The sequence below is a fragment of the Sarcophilus harrisii genome, chromosome 6, assembly GCF_902635505.1.
Source record: "Sarcophilus harrisii chromosome 6, mSarHar1.11, whole genome shotgun sequence".
Taxonomy (NCBI): Eukaryota; Metazoa; Chordata; class Mammalia; order Dasyuromorphia; family Dasyuridae; genus Sarcophilus; species Sarcophilus harrisii.
This window is the reverse complement of record NC_045431.1, coordinates 178,227,610-178,240,065: the sequence shown is the minus strand read 5'-3', so window position 1 is coordinate 178,240,065 and position 12,456 is coordinate 178,227,610.

Here is a 12,456-nt window from a genome sequence, read left to right as displayed (position 1 = left end):
AAGGAAGAGATTAGAATAGAGGAGACCAGACAGGGAATCGATGGAGTTCCATAGTAGTGGAAGGGGCCTAAATTAAAGTATGCTATGGGGAGACTGTTAGGTATTTGGAGAGATAACATGCCCTGATTAATTTTTTGCAGAACTGAATTTATTCCCAAGTGACCCATAAACAGCTAATTTTAAGAAGGTCATTCCTGATGGTCCCTCTGAGTTTTGTTTCTGTTTTTTGTTTTGTTTTTTTTTTTTTAATTCAAAGTCTCAATTGTAGATAGCCAAAGGATCATGAGTTAATAGGTGGAAGGGATTTTGTCACTACAGAGATGAAGCCCAAAAACCCTGAAAGGCAAAGAAACTTACAGTCACAAGGCAACTGATACTGGATTAGAAGCCATATCCTCCATCTCAGAAATCCAGTTTCTCTCTATCTTCACCCTCCATGAACATTTCTCCTTGTCATTCCTGAAAAATTACATGGATGATTGTCTATATTTTCCTTCTGGCTCCTACTCTTGCTTTCTAGAAAGGTGTTGTGATCTTTCAAATTCATACTAGAAGAAGGTTTCATTCTGCTTCCCCCCAGACACTCTTTGACTATTAACACTTACTCTTTAAAGACAACTTAGTATTCTCTTGTTAAAAAAAAAAAAAAAAAAAAAAAAGTAGAGCCCCAGCCCTCCCCTAGCCTCTCCACTGCTTACATAAAAAGTTTACATTAAAAAAAAAAAACAGAATTCAGATCAGGATTGACATCTTCAAAGTCTAAGGCTCCAAGTAGGAGACTTAGGAGGGCCTAGAGAGCCCAGAAAGAAATCCCTCTTCTCAGAGAAGACTCCAATAAATCTGTAACCTTTCCCCTCAATACTTTGGGAATTTGGTCCACCACCCACAGAGCTCTCTTCTTTCTTGCTCCACCTTATATCCCCAAAAAAGAGCTTAACCCAATAGGATGGAATGCAATGGGATGTGGTATGAACTCCTCTCCCTGTCTTATTAAAGAGCCTTCATGGACTTTCTGCTGCCCTGAAGACAGCAAAGTACCTTACTGGGACTATGATAGATGGTACTTATAATCCAATTTCATAGATCCCCACAATTTCACATTTATTTCTTCTTATTCACTCCCTTACTCTCTAGGTGCCAGTCATACCTGCCTATTTGCTGCTCTCTGAAATAAACATTTCAGTGTTTAAATAAGAAATTATTGTACCTGTGAGCTGTTGGGCACCTGTTGTCATCTAACCTCCTTCCTTCTCTCCTTGGTAGAAGTTTCCCTGTGTCCCTTGTTCACATGAACCAAGTCAGCAGACAACTTTTTATCAAAGAAACTACATGCTTGCTCCAGTGTTCTAGTGATACTAAATCAGTAGTACAACCAGATCAAAACTCTGAGTTCATACTGGGCAGTCTTCAAACACTGAACAAGGAACAAAGCTGATTCTCTGAGCATCTGCTTGAGTTTCTCATCTTTACTAACTCCACTGACTGCTAGTTTTTTTTTTTTTTTCTCTCACACACTTATTCTTATATCTCTTATTCTGTCTTGTTGATTCAGCCCCATTTGTTCTCAGGAAAAACATTGCATTATCTCAGAGAAGTTTCTTATCTCCAGCTTAACGATAAACCTGTTTTCACCCTTGTCCACAGGCTTTTAACCCAATCTTTCTAGCACTTTCTCTCTGACAGGTATCTATAACTTCCTACCTATGGGGACCCAGCTTTGACTCTTTTCATTTCATAGGTGAATTTTTGCTGTTTGACTTTAATTTCCATGCTGTCAGGTCCCCCTTTCTTATGAAGACCTGTACTCTTTTGATAGACTTTTCCTCCTCTCAAGAGACTATGTAAACCTTTTTATGAATACTCTTTATTGTTTTCAATGTCCAAGATATTTTTGTATGGCCCAGTAAGTTAAAAATCTACAGAGCATTTACTACCTTGAGCAATCTCCCAAGGCTTGTCCTTACTTCATATTACCTCAGGGCCTTCCAGCTCTTTGACATCTCTTTTTACTCTGAGATGTACTCTGAGGCTGCTTTATTTGTATTCCAGAAATTGTGTTATTTTTTTCATTATTCTCTTTTACCTAATTATTAATAATTTCTGTCACTTGTTCTTTGACACAATTATTTAAGATGTCATTATTAAATTTTCATTTAGATTTGTATATTTTGCTTGAATTCTTTATATTAATGACTATTTTTAGAGCATTGTGGTCTATAAAAATTTTGTTTAGTATTCTTTTTATTGATAATTTCTACGTGCCATAGAACAGAGTTAGTTTATTCTTATAAAACATATCCAATGTGTGTTTTCAAGTAATCTGTTCCTATCTATACAGGCTATTCCAAAAATCTTATTGAAGCTTCAAACTCACTGCACTAAGACTTTGGAGATACTTTGAATTTCACAGTGGGTTTTTATTATATGTTTCTGTTAGATTTGTCCATTTCTGTTAGAGGGACATTAAAGTCTTCTATCACTACTGTGTAAGTTTGCAGTATTTATGACTTTTTAAAAATTCACTTAAATTTGCCTTTATGGATTTAGCCAAATATGTTTTATATAGGTTCAACATATTATCCATGTCAATATATGTTTAGATTCATTTTCTATGGATCCTTGAAACACCATTTACATTCATTCATTTATTCATTCATTAAAGGAATTCAACTTGCTTTTTAAGAAAAGTACTTATTATGTGTTGGTTGCCTATGTTAAGTAGTAGGGATAAAAGGAAAAGTTGATGATATTTCCTGTCCCTGAGGAGTTTAAACTCTAAAAAGAAATATGACATGTAAGTAAATAGGTACATATAAGATACACACAAAACTGATCATTTAGAAGGAAAGGAATAAACAGCTGGAGGGTAAGGAACATTACAGGAACAGGCGACAGGCAGAGGGCTTTCAGATGGAGTGTCATATAGAAAAAATAACAAATTGGGCAGTATGGGGGGATTGAAAGGACTCAGTCTGACTCAATCATGTCATATCTAGAAATGAGCTTGACGAGAACAGTGCTGTATAGGAACTGTTAGGAGTTATGACTGAGTCCTGCTGCCCATCTCCAGCCACAGAAGTAGTTTAGGTAAATTAGACTCTAGATAGGTAAGGTAAAATGTTTGTAGTATTTTTTTTTTGCTGTGTGTAATGTAACTATCTTTTTGTAAAAGTGAATTATTTTTAAGTGGTTAAACTGAGATGCTAGTTATATGATACCTAATAATGTGGGACACAGCTGATAGGTACTTGAGCTGAAGTAAAGAAAGAGAACCATTCAACCCCTAAAGTATCCTAGAACACTTAGGGTAGAAGTGGCCAGCTCGCTCCTGAGAAAGTGAGTCAGTATTCATGCTACAAACTAGCTGATTATAAAAATTACAGTGAATTATTTTTCAGTCTTTGACTTACAATCACTGTTTTTAGTACTTAGAAATTTATTGAGGGGACCCTTTGAGTCAAAGAACTGTTCTGGAGTTATGTGTATTTGTATTGTATATTTGTATATTTATAAGAAGTATGGATTTGAACTTTTAAATTCAAATTAGAGGTGGATCACTAAAAATAAGGAGGCACCAGGTGCCACAGGAAAAGCCAGATTGAGCAAGGATGATAGAAGCTAGTCAGTGAGTCCGATAAGAGAAGTTGCTTATAGAAGCTGGGGCATCAGAAGCCAAAAGAGTGCACAGCAGCATTTATTAAGCACTGAAAATCTGACAGAAGTTGATATCTGATAACAACTGAGCCAGACAGGAATTGCAATTGAAGCAGGAAGCTGATGTGAGATGCAGAAAGCTTTGATTCTGGGAGCTGATTAGGGAAAACTGCGACTTATGTTCTTTGAAGAACTAGCTGGGAAAAGGTTGCCTTATTCTTTTAGCACCATCTACAGCTTGATAGAACATCCCTCAGAAGCTGGACTACATTGCCTTTTGCTACCCTCTGTGGTTAGAGAAGGGAAAATCCCTCAAAGTTTCTAGAGAATCAATCTGAATGATTTTGCAGATCCCAAATTTAAGGAAACAGCTCTTCACTAAAATATTCTCATGTTGTCTCAGTCAAAGCAGCAGACCCAGAAAGCCCTGATGATTCCAGACTCAAGATTATTAGTTGAAAGAGCTTAATATTGCTTCAGTGACTGAAAAGAATCAGAGTTCAGCTTCATCCAGTCAGGGATTAGAGTTCAGAGTAATAAGTTTCTCTGGGTACATGAATTTCCCTATCCATATGTTTCAGTGTTAGGTTTTTGTAAATTTGTGTCCAGTCTTCAACCACCTCTTTCTATAATGTGTACACTGATAAGCGAATGTTACCCAGATTTTGAGATGAACTATAATGTTTTAATTATTCTTGTTTAGAAAACATTTCATCTTTAAGAGTTAATGATGCTGTATTGGTTAACCTGCCATCTGGGGAAGGGGGTGGGGGAAAGGAGGGGAAAAATTGGGACAAAAGGTTTGGCAATTGTCAATGCTGTAAAATTACCCATGCAAATAAATTCTAAATAAAAAGCTATAATAAAAAAAATTTTTAAAGAGTTAATGATGTCTTTTCTAATTCATTTAAATGGAAAGCATACATATAGGGGGCCCCGGAACTGCATTTGTGAATAAGGTCCCATAGTTACCCCTGGGACTCAAAGATTGAACTATAGTAGTGTTGAGGTTCAAAAGGGACCCCAAAAAGATTGAGGGTCATAGACCAGTGTTATGAAGTATCTCAAAAGAATTTGCAGGCTTGAATCCATATCCAAGTCAAGAGGCAAAATTTATCATAATTATAATGCCAATTGAAGCAGGCTAAAAACCAAGAGCAAGAATATAGATTTATAGGACAGTTCATCCAGAGCTTCAGTGTTACTTACTTATTTGCTAATTTTATGGCTTTCAGGTAGGTTTGAGGGGTGGCCCATTAACTATTGTCTCCAGAACTTGGTTATCCCTGACCAACAGATTATCTGCCTGTCGGTCAGGTTTGTAGGACTATTCTAAGGCCAGAAGACTTTAGAATCATCGACAGACAGATTATCAGAACAATAGCATTACAAGGTCAGAAGATTTCAGGATCATTAATATATCTTCCCTAAAATCTAAGGGAAGAAATATTACTATATTACAAAGCCAGAAGACTTTTACAATCATTGATGGATAAATTATTAGAACAATAGCACCCTAAGGTCAGGAGGGATCACTGATTCTAAAGTCTTCTGGCCTTAGAATAGACAGATTGTTAGAACAGAAGTATTCTAAGGTCAGGGGACCTTAAAATTATTGCTATATTTCCCCTAGTAGTTATACCCTATCAGCAGGGTGGTCAAACATTTGGGGAATTACGCTAACCCATTTGGGGAATTATCCTAACCTGGAGTGGGTACAAATAAAAAAAAGAAATAAGATTTGGGGATAGGGTGTCACACCCACATATATTGCACAAAAGGTGAGAAATATTAACAATTAGAGCCATTAAAATTTGAAATGGGCTGCTCCCTTATTTAAGGTCCTCAAGCTAATGTTGGTTACCCATTCTTCAGAAATGTAGAATAAATTTTTGTCTTGGAATGCAAGAAAGAACTGTGCTTATTCAGAATGGTCTGAAAAACACATAATATAGAATTAGAGGTTTGTGTATCATAATTACCTTACATTGCAGCCTTTGAATATATCTGACAAGGAAAATGTCTAAAGTATCAAAAAATTCATTCAGGTATATTTTCATTTTGACTCATTGCGTCAGCATATGTCTCCAGGTGGAAAAAATAAAATAAAAGACAAGGCGATCAATTGACAAGATTAATCTCATCTTTGAAATTTACCCTGATCTACCTCTTCAAAAAGTTATGAGAAGAATGTAGGTTTAGCAGAATTATTCATTTAGAATCAAAGGAACTTCTCTCTATATATATTATCTTTATATATATTTAAACACATATATACATATATTTTAATTCATTTTCAGTTAATATATACACATATGTGTGCATACATATATATGTATATTTACACATAATATATTCATTTTTTCTAGTTTTTATCTGTAGATTAGCTGGTGATTTTGTCTTGTGAGCATGTTTTCCACTAGCAAAGATTTGGAACCTCTTAATATTATAGACAAAAATGTACCTGATGTTCACTCTTCCAATTCCACGCCTTCACACACTTGTTTGCTTAGTACTTGAATGACACATAAACAGTTTATTGTTGGGCTTACACTCAAAGGCCTTCCAACTTGGTATAGAGAGAGAGAGTTATTCCACTGGCTTAGCCAATGAGACACATGACTTAGGTATTGACTGAGAACTCTAAGTGGAGCATTTCATGACACTATCAAACTTTTAGTTAATGCAGATGAGCCCAGTTGCTATAGTTGCCTTTCACTAAGATGTTAAATGCTTCTGAATACAGAGAGTCTCACACAAAGCTGTCTTAAACACATTTGAGGCACCAATTATGTTCATCATGAAAAAAAAATCCCCAAAATGTTTAATCTAATACTCTAATAGATCTGTTTCTCCCTCATTTATGGGACAAAAATTCCTCAAACCTAAACAAATGATGCTAATGCCAGCAATGACTGTTCTTTAAAACCAGTCAAGAATTGCTCATTGTCAGATAAACAGCTGCATATGGCTGTTGATTGGAGATGAGCTCTGATCACAGATCTGTCACTTTCAGGCATCCAACCCCAGCACATGACAAGTGTTATCCTGACAGACCCTATACTTTACAGGAAGAATATCTGGTAATGAAGGATGAGATGTTGAAAGCATGGGGATAAATCAATACTGAAGCTCTGTCTCCATGCCACTCAGATATTTGCAACTAGATTATTGTCTTTCAGAAACAAGTGTCAGGAGAGCAGCAAAGGCAGAATCTGTCACTGGAAGTTTGTGTATTGTCAACTCAATTAAAATCATCCTATATTTATTAATCACCTACTATTGTCCAGGCAGTGAAGCAGGGACTGGGGAGAAAAAGATGCACCATAATTGGAACAAGAGGTTTGGCAATTGTTAATGCTGTAAAGTTACCCATGTATATATCCTGTAAATAAAAGGCTATTAAATAAAAAATAAAATAAAATAAAAAATAAAGAAAGAAAGAAAGAAAGAAAGAAAAAGATGCACCATTCCAACCAGGGGATTATTATTATTATTATTATTATCTCACTCTTTTCGTCTTTTTCAACATAGCTTTCCATAGTGAATGTCAAACATTTTATACTTCTTAAGTCCAAATGATATTTTGAGTATTATTTTAAAAAGACTTTCTGAGATGGAAAAAGCATTTATTATTTCCAGTGGAGCCACATAGCTCAATATCATTTGTGATGGAAAGAACCACTCCCGAAAACATTTATAACTTTCTTTCAGAACTTTAAACTCTTGTGTCTATTTGAAAAGATGACTCTCATATCCTGAATTTGAGGAAATCAAATAGGAATTCAAGGAATTAATTCTCACTCATTTATGGAACTGTAATCAACCTAACACTAACAGCTTCCTCGATTTTTCAAAAAGTCAATCCTCCAAAAAGCGATGATTTCCATAGAGTCAGTATTCCAGGTTCTAGCAGAGACCATATCCCTCCTGTGCTTTAACACACAATCACACAGAGACTATGGGTCTAGTATACTGGTACACTCTCTTTCTTTCTTTTAGGACAAAGCCTAAAGGGAATGCTCCCCCAGGATATACCAGTATCCTCAGCTTGTGCTCAGTGGCTGCCTATGCATTAATAAAATGATTTTTATGAACAATTGTTGCTGAAAAAAGTTGCTCCTTCAGTAACTACCCTTCTGGAAATGATCCTCACTTCCTTCAGGAAGGCTGCTCTTAGGATTTTATTCCTTCTTTTATTCAATAAGCATTTATTAATCACTGACTATGAGTCACAAGCTGTGTAAAGTACAAAAAAAGACAAAAACAGTCTCTGCTTCATGAAACTCATATTCTATTGGGGAGGGAACAATATTCATAGAAAATTAAATATGAAATAGATACAAGTGTTAGGAGATCTAGACAGGCTCACTGTAAAATATGCCTTTTGGACTAAAGTCCTCAAACTTTTTAAATAGGGGGCCAGTTCACTGTCCCTCAGACTGTTGGAGGGCCAGATTATAGTAAAAACAAAAACAAAAACTTTGTTTTGTGGGCCTTTAAATAAAGAAACTTCATAACCCTGGGTGAGGGGGATAATCGTTCTCAGCCGCTGCATCTGTACCTTGGGCGTAGTTTGAGGACCCTTGGACTAAATTTTGAAGGCGATTAGGACTTTACAAGGTAATGGGGAAGAACCGGTGCGTTCCATATCCTAAGGAGAGGTCAAACACTATTTTGGAGATCTTTTGTAGGTAATGCCTTGATGCCTGACCCAGATCTAATGCTCTATTCACTGTGAATCATTGCTGTTTGTCTTCAATTGTTTTGAGGGTTTTTCCATCTTCCCTTTCTGTGCTTCTTCCTGGGAGATCTTCCTCTTCTAGCTTCTAATGTCTGGGACTCTGTTTAGGGCTCAGGATTTTCTCATGCAAGGCAGTAGGACATCATGTCTCTGAGTCAGAAAGACTTCTGTTTAAGTCCTGCCATAATTCTTGACAAGTCCCTCAATCTCTGAATGCCCCAGGTATCTCTTGAAGAATATAAATTGAGAAGCAGGAACAAGTTGGCATTGATGCCTGATGTATCCCATGTCCTACCTTTCTCTCTATATTCTTTATTCCACTGAGTTGATAACTCAGTAACTAACTCAGTTTCCATTTTCTATCTATTCTACTCTCATTCTCTCCTTTATTTTCAAGGATCCTTTACAAGTTATAACTGATCCTGCATTTCTTAGGTTCAAGTCTCCATCGTTACTATCACTAGCAATACTTGGAAAGGTGAAAAACCATCAGTCAGTTAAGTACCAGCGAGTTGCCTTTCTCTTAACCGTCATCCTCTATTAACATGTTGTCCTTATGCCCCTAAAATAAAAATGTGTCTCCCCTCTCTAGACATCTTTCTCTTTGGATCTTCTAGAACTTAACACAATGGACCCAACTGTAACGCAAAATATCCAAGTCAAGCTGATCAGTGCACTTTTGTCAGAAGACAGGTCCCATTCTTCTTTCTAATTTTCACACTGATTTCAAAGAAGTTGGGGAACAACTGTTTTATTGTGCTGCTCACACACTCACCATCTCAGAATGATAGCAGCCTCTTCTTTTTTTTTTTATTTAATAGCCTTTTATTTACAGGTTATATGCATGGGTAACTTTACAACATTAACAATTGCCAAACCTCTTGTTCCAATTTTTCACCTCTTACCCCCGACCCACTGATTCTTTCATTGACAATTGAAGGTGGAGACTCTTTGCACCTGCCTTTTCTCTTCAGGCACACAGATCCCAGATAAATTTGTATGATGTAGGATAATTAGATTTCTGAGCTGCTGCTGAGATAGCACTAAGTCAGGATTGGTCCTTCACAATAGAATACTGCTCCTCCTCCCATCACACACACACACACACACACACACACACACACACACTCATGCTCTCAATTCTTTTTTGTGACTCTTCCTACACTTGCACCAGATGTTTGCTTTCTTTGGCGAGTGCCAGTAAGAAAATTGGTCTTTCTCTGGGCGAAGCTGGTTCAGTTCATTACTGCTGCATTGGAGATGATTTGGTTGATCTCATTGCTGAGGATGGCCAGGTCCATCAGAACTGGTCATCATATAGTATTGTTGTTGAAGTATATAATGATCTCCTGGTCCTGCTCATTTCACTCAGCATCAGTTCGTGTAAGTCTCTCCAGGCCTTTCTGAAATCATCCTGTTGGTCCTTTCTTACAGAACAATAATATTCCATAATATTCATATACCACAATTTATTCAGCCATTCTCCAACTGATGGGTATCCACTCAGTTTCCAGTTTCTAGCCACTACAAAGAGGGCGATAGCAGCCTCTTCTACTGGATTTTCTAAATCCTGACTCCTGGTTCTCTAGCCCCCAGGAAGTGTAGTAGGTCTAAGCAGTATTTTTGCAACACTATAATTTTCAAGATAAAAATCACTTTTCTGGGGACAGCTAGGTGGTGGATGGAGCATCAGTCCTGAAATCAGGAGGATCTGAGTTCAAATATGATCTCAGACACTCAACACTTTCTGGCCATGTGACCCTGAGGAAGTCACTTAACCCCAATTGCCTCGGGGAAAAAAAACCACCTTTATTTGAATGTGGTTTTTTACTTCCTATACAAAAGTTCTACTGATTTAGAATGAGTAGATAAGAGAGTACTTTTAAGTCAGGCATAATTTAGTCAGGTCAAAGGCTTCAGATTCAAAATTGGTATAAAAAGACTCTTTTGTAAATCCTATAACAGTGAACAAATAGTAGTTTGTTCTCTTATATTAGGGGAAAGTTACTCATCAAAGATGGAATACTCATTCAGTTGGGTACAGCTTCCCTTGCCTCTGTGTTGGCCATATTGGTAAGATGGTCAAAACTGAGAGAAAGTCACTTCTGCTACTAGTTTGCACATAACATTCCTATCACGGTGGGGAGTGGGGGTTAGGGTGGGGTAGTATTCCCAGCAACTGACAGGATCAGGAAATTCTCCCATAAAAAGTGACAGAAGCTGAATTTTGAGAAAAATCAGAGATTCTGAGAGACAAAGATGGCAGAAGAGTCTGTTCCAGACATGAGGGACAGCCAAAAAGGTACGGTGACTAGAGATAAAGCACATATATATGGGTAACCACAAGAAATCCAATTTGACTGTCTGGAAAAAAGAATGTATTACATAATGAGGCTGGAAAAGTAGCTAGGGGTCAAGTTGTAAAGGGCTTCAAGTTTGATGACCTAGAGGTCATCCTGCTATATAGTCCACTATACATCCTGCTATATTCTACTGATTACTGGTTTTATAGCCTCTATCAAACTAGACCTTAGTGATGGGGAGCTCATTACCTGCTGTGGACAGGTATGAGCTAGCTTTCATTATTTGGCTCAGTCAGGCTTAAGGTAACCTCATTACAATTTTGGCCCATTATTCCTGGATTTGACTATTGTATTCATTAAAACAAATCCAATCCTTCTGATATATGTCTTTTTACTGCTAGAAAACAGCTCTGTTATCCTGTCCTCCACAAGCTTTCACTGGTTGGGGATAAATATCCCCATATGGCATGGTCTTCAACCTTTTCCTCACTATGGGGGATTGAGATCATCTAGCTCAAGCAACTTGTGCCAAATAACAGAAGACAATTGGCTGGGCCAGTATTCACCTTCAGATTCTCTGTCTCCAAGTCCACTGTTCTGTTTCCTTCACCATCCTGCCCTTCTTCCCCTCATTATCTTTTCCCACTCTGAGTTATAGTCCTCTAGGAGTTTATAATGAGAAGTAAAGGGATATCTTGGAAGAAATTTGGTGACTTTTCATATTTTCATAACTAACCCAGCATTGTTATTCTGGGCAAAACACTAAGGGAAAAAAATCACCCTTTAAGGGTTGTTAGGGAAAAAAAAGTCAAGAATATATAAAAAGATAAGAGCACAGGTCTGGTTTCCTGTAACCCTTTTGTGTTCCTTACTACATTTATTTTTAAAAGTTTTTGAATTTATTCAAACTTAAATACAAAATAAGAAAAAGAAAAAATATTGCCATGTACACAGCAGAACCTAAGAAAGGAGTCAGTATAAAATAATACATTTCCAATTCAAGAAAATCTATATAATAAATACTACAGTTTGTTTTCAAAGTTCTCCAGCTTTTCCTTGTTTCTGTGAGGGTTTCATTTTGGTCTTTGTTGTTCCCTAAGACTATTTATATTATTATTAATATAATTATACATACTATATTAATATATTGAGGTTATTAAGAGAGAGACAGACAGAGACAGAGATAGAGAGACAGAAATAAAGAGAAATAGACAGAAGCAAAGAGAAATAGAGAAAGAGACAGGGACAGAGAGAGAGAGAGAGAAACAGAAAGAGACGAGAGACAGAGAGAGAGAGACAGAGATAAACAGAGATAGAGACAGAGACAGAGCAGAGATAGAGAGACAGAGATAGAGACAAAGATGGAGACACACACACAGCGAGACAGAGAGAAACAGAGATGAGAGGGGGGAAAGGAGGGAGAAGGAGGGAGGGAGAAAAAGAAAGAGGAAGGGGAGAGAAGGAGAGGGAGAAGGAGAGGGAGAGGGAAAGGATCTTGTTTTCCCCGGATTACAAGCTTTCATAAGCTTCTTCAAAATGAGTTTGGGGATATAGATGCCCCAGGACAATTGTGAAAAGGAAATTCCTAACCCCAAGCCACTCACAGAGCAGCATAACTCAGGCTCAGGGAGAAGTTCCAGAGCTGAGCTGATGGACTCCCTCAGAGTTTCTTGGGTTTTATCTAGAGGGTAATGTTTTAAGTTAAGGTAAGGTTTTGTGGCCAGGCAAATGATAGGTGTCCAGGTTGAGCAGATA